Source organism: Empidonax traillii, unplaced genomic scaffold, assembly GCF_003031625.1.
Source record: "Empidonax traillii isolate 1590-97213 ecotype Southwest subspecies unplaced genomic scaffold, ASM303162v1 scaffold260:size695979, whole genome shotgun sequence".
Lineage (NCBI taxonomy): Eukaryota > Metazoa > Chordata > Aves > Passeriformes > Tyrannidae > Empidonax > Empidonax traillii.
The window spans coordinates 606,840-612,603 of record NW_020955453.1 but is presented as its reverse complement, the minus strand read 5'-3'; positions in this window follow the sequence as shown (position 1 = coordinate 612,603).

Genomic DNA, 5,764 nt, shown 5'->3' with positions numbered 1-5,764 from the left:
AAGACTATAATAAAAAAACCCACCTGTTTTTTAACCTAGAATAACCAAGTATGGCCAACATAAAGGCATCATGGTTTTTTTGTAATGGAATAGCACACTGATTCATCCCACTCTTGCCATCCTTCCCCTTTACACTTACACAAGTCCACCACATGCATTCTTTTTCAACCTTTAGCATAAGACTTTTCTATTAAACTGTTGTGTTGTCTGCCAAAACCAACTAAGTAAAGCCATATCTAACTGCCTAATTTCTGAATAAAGTGGCTGCAAATCTAGGTTCTTTCTGAATTTGAAGTAGCAAAAATTAAATTCTAGGGTTTCATCACCCTAATGTGAATTCTGCAATGGCATTGAAATCCACATCACCATTGCAGCAAAAACTACTCATACTACATTGGTTTTTAGTGTTATCGGACGTAGAAAGATTGAGGCAAAGATTAATCACAGGAATGCAATATGATTTAAAATAGAGTTCCTAAGCATTAGCCTAGGCAAAAAAATCCCAACCAACCAACCAAACAGAAAACAAAAACCAAAGACACAACCCCCCCCACAAAAACATAGAAAGCACAATTTTACTTACATCTGCACTTACTGCTTTTACAGGCCAGCTGCTCAGATAAACCCGTAGGCAGGAAGTGAAAAATTAATGAAATTAATAAAGAAAAACAGAATTTAGAGGCATTATTGAGGAGAAAAGTGTAAGATATATAACAAGGTGAAAAATTAAACTGGATTATATTTATGAGCCTCTACAAAAGGTAGTGGAATTAGCAGAGAATGGCCAAGTAAGACAGAAGTCGGGTAGGATGATGGTACATTTCTAAGAAGATACACTTTAGATGGCTATTTCATACTCAAAAGTAAAACCAGAGCAGCAGCTAGATAGCCATTATTAAAAGGTGGAAAAGAATCTTCTTTATAAACTGATTGCATGTCATGCCATGAAAAAGGATGAAACAGTCTGTTTACACCTAAATTTCAAACTCAAAGTGTCCTGTAACAAGAATACATTACTGAAAAGCACCTAAAATTACATTCTGTTCTGAAGGGAAGTTCCTTAGGAGCAATATCAACAAAACAAAACCCAAAAGGTATACCTGCATAAATAATTTGTATATAGTTGATTAATATGGTATAAAGTCTACAAAGAATGAACCTTTTTCAAATGCATATGCAAGGTTACAACCAGCTAGTTTCTGAGCTTGCTGAAACTTCTGCACAGTACTTACTGAATTAAAAAATCCCATCAGTTACTGGTAAGCACACAAAGAATTCTCAATTGAATCTTCTGCAAAAAAAAAAGACTTCCAACAAGCAGCTATTATATTCTACCACTGTTACATATAGGTCACTTCCACAACCTTTTAGAATTAAGCCTGAACTAAAAATCAATGAGTATCAAGTGTAAATAAATAGACCGATGTTCACAAAATGCAGAAGACGGAAAAATACCTGCAAGTATCAGAGATGAAAAGTAAATGAGTCCAACTAGGAAAACAGTACTAAAGCTTTATGCAGAGGACAAAACCAAACCAAACCAACAAAACCACCACCAACAACAACAATAAAAGAATAATGAAAAACCAGTTTCAAGATCTTAAACAGTTATCATTCAGAAACTGGAAGCTTATAATAAAAATATCATAGAAGAAACAGGAAACCTAGGAACAACTGAAGGGGTTTTGCAATACCCAGTAACTGAAGAAAAAATGCAGGTAATTTAAATATTGAAAATTCAATGACTTATATGAATTCAGACTTCAGACAAAGATTTCTTAAGATGAAGCATGTGTATTCTAAATCACTCTTCAAAGGCAATAAAATTGTAAACAGAGATAGAAAGTGGAGATATATTTTCATCTCTCATTTTAAAAACAATATATGGCCTGGGATAACTAAATGTTTGTCCAGAACTCAAAGAAACTTCTATTTTTAAAGCATACGTATTCTAGTCTCATCCTTATCAAGAAAAACAAGAAGATCAGTGTTAAAAAATCCCACCAAAACTATTCTGGAACTGATGTTAAGTCTGATTTTGACAATGGCAGATTAAACTTATTTCACATCTTTCTCAGTTTCAAGAATTTGCTCATTGTCACCCAATACAGGCAACTGACTGATACACAGGCTCTGTAAACATTTGACTTAAGCCTCTGGAGGTGTATTTACATATCTGGATGTATGTACCAAAGCATAAAAATTAAAGTGGTAGGAAACAATCAAACAATTAACAACAAATTCTGATTAAAAAGCATTTAAAAGAAAGTTGCTTGACAAAAGATTTGGACATTTAAAGGGTTTTGATAAAATTTTGCCAAAAAAAAATCCAGTTTCAGAGGGAGAAATTTGCAGCAGAATTTGGTTTTATCTGTAACTATCTCTTCAGTGTGATCTGCCCTTTGGTACTGTTAATCACAGGGCACTGGACTGGCAGAGTATTTGGCTGACACCACATGGAAAATCCTCACTCCCATAGGCTGGGGGTAAAGATGATCTGTATCATCGATTGCAGACCATCACAACGATCACTGAATGAGCTCTGACTGGATTCCTAAGTCAGGACAGCACAGGAAAGAACTGGGCAGTCACTCCCCTTGGCCTCCAAGCAAGACATGATGAGGGGAGCAAACAGAGAGAGAGGTGTACGAGCTTCACTGAGCACAAGCTGAAATCACAGTGAGTTAGGAAAAGAGAGCTCCTGCACAAAGTTTAGCAGGAATCAGTTCTTGCAGGAAAGAGCATTAAACAGAAGTCAGCCCGCAAAGTGGCACCAGAATTTTTAATTTTAGGAAATCTTATGATAACCTTGCTGTCACAGAAAGGAATTTACCATAACAATACAAGAAAACTTCTATCACTGAGAAACAAAAGGAGAAAAGGATGGGACTGAGGGGATTTATTTTAAGTTCACAACATGGAACCAAAGAACAAAACCAGACTCAGAAACAGACAAAAAATACAGTTAAATGGAGAGAAAACAGATATTTCAACTGTTCCTATCTGTACAACATCAGCAGCACTACGAAGTCATACCACTACTGCAGTGGAGCTACTGCAAGGTTATCCTAATGGCATTTCACAGTGGAAACGCCAAAGGAGGTAATGTCCAGGAGTGCAAAAGTATTTCACTGATGAGGCAGTGAAAACACAAAGTCTTTTGTTGTGTATATTTGAACATATTTATAAAAGGTCTGTGTTCAAAAAAGGTATATGATCTTAGACATACTGTCAGCAGTTTCACAGTTTTATGCAAGTTTAAAAGTTAAATTTACATGGTAAGAGACAAGATAGCGCTCTGTGAAAGAAAGCAGCAGAGTAGAGGTATGGATATGAAAAGACAGGAGAATAGTTCTTGGTATAATGAAGCTTAGTTAGAGAAGAGGAAGAGAAGACAACATAAGAACAGAAAAACAGTAAAAGGAATTAACAGCTATAACAGGGGAAAAGAAAAAATGAAAGAAAATAAATATTGAGGGGAAAAAAAAGGCAATTTCTAAAAATCACATGCTTAAGAGAAAGAGTAGCTGCTCATTGACAAACATATCTGTCTTTTGCAAGAATTATCAGCATAGGCTACTAATCCATAAAAGAATTTGACATATTAATTCTGCTCAAAGTAATAAAAATCTGTTGTGAAAAATGGAAACAGAATTTACAAAAGCTGCACATAGTACAAGTACTATCCAGCAATTGGAAGTACAGGTAAATAACAAGGCCATAAAACACATCTGATGGAAAACAGGATTCTGCCTGAGGTTTATCACTCCTTCTCTCACTGTCAGACAGATCTCTGGGACTGCAATTAATGTAAACTGCACCACTGCATGCTACTGCTTCCTTCTCAACCTGTGCCAGCACATAGATGAATGAGCCAATTTAAGCATCAGCTGATCACTGCTTATTTAATCCCATTTTTCCTGCCACACCTACACTATTTAGATATGTGTTTTATATCACTTTTACATGCTGTCATACTTTCTATTACCCCTATTCTGCATAGTAGAAAAACAATGCGCTTTTCTATGGAAGCATTAAGAGGGCAGACAGTGAGAATACTACTGTTTCTTTGACTTACTGGTTTCAGACTTAACTATTCATACAGCTGAAAATCTACTGTGCTTTTTTTTTTTTTCCTCAATACCTTTGCACATAACGCAGCACGTGTCAGGATTTTCTGGTCTGCACATAATGACTTTTTGATTAGGAGGTGCAGTACAGGGCACCTCCCCTGCTCCTGCTTAGGTTTTCTTCATTACATGAATGTCAAAGGCTTACTTTAGCCTTTGTTACCCTCTTTTGTTTTCTGTGCTACAGGGATACATATTTTCTGTATCCAAATGATTCTCACTGATGTTAATGGGCCATTAAAAATCCTGGGAGTAATCTTAAATAATCTCTCTCTATTTCTTGTACCTGAAAGTAAGCTATTATTTTCCACTTACAAAAGAGAAACAGCATTCTAGCACAAATGCTCAAAAAATCCTAGGGATTTAATTTTAGTCCCAATGAAGCTGAAGTCAATTGAAAATTCTCAGTCAAGTCAGGTTTTCATTGTAAAAATAATTAGTTTAAATTTTGTCACAAATGTTGACAGCTTTTCAAGTTGTAACATTTGTAGCATAGTTATTATCATAACTATAAAAATTCATGCACAAGGACATATTTCAGGATTCCATGAAGTTTTTTAGATAAATCCATCTCAACCACTTTGTCAACTGCTATCAAGACCCCCCAAACTATGATCGTTTTCATACCTCATTAAAAATTCCCTGAAGTTCCTGAACAAGCAAAGGATACATTATTAAATTATAAACATATGCAACTTCATAATTTAGAAACAAAAATGACATAAAAAAGGGGTGTCAGTGGTATCATTTTAAATTCGACTATTTCCAAAGCAACCTCAGAATACCAAGGGCCAAATAACATACTGAATACTTCAGATTAATACAGTAAAAAGACTTGCTAAAAAACAGTGAAGAAACAATCACACAAAAGTGTAGTTTTAGTAATTGAGTAATAAAAAAAAAAAAAAGTGAAAACTGAACATAAAAATGAAAACCTAACCAGACAGTACTGAAATCTTTCAAAAATTTTAGTTGAACTATAGAAGAGATTTTTATGGAGATGTTCCAAATGGAATTATGAAAGAGAAACAAGCAAAACAAAAAACCAAGAAAAGCGTCTTTTTCATCAATGCATACTACTGCATAATTGTGCAGGATTCCTGCATTCATCCAAGGGTCATAAAATTGGCTCATATCATACAGAAGGTAATGAATATGATGGATAATTGTCCTATCGGTAAGGTAAAACAAAAGATATAGCAGCTGAGAATAAGATATATCACAATTAAGTGTAGATTAGACCCAATAGTTAAAATAGTTAGATCCTAAAAATCCTTAGTTTGTGTTAAACAGCTTAATTCCTATTGACCCTTTCCCTACTTCATCTGCAGCAAACAAAAGAGGAGTTATGGGAGTCAGGTAATAGAAACCTGTTCAAGTTAACTTAGGGAAAAATTCTGAAATAACCCTGCAAGAAGACTCAGATTGCCTAGTTGCTCTGACATGCTAGCACAAAAAGGCAAATCTGTTCACATTTTATCAACCAGGTGTCTACGTAAAGTATGAGCACAGAACATGTGGAAACAAGCCTGGTGGCATAAGCCTATTCTCTCACCTATTAAAAATCAGGTTTTGGAAACTCTGTCTTGAGGGAGAACTTAGAATCGCATATTTATAGTTAGGCATTGAATTTA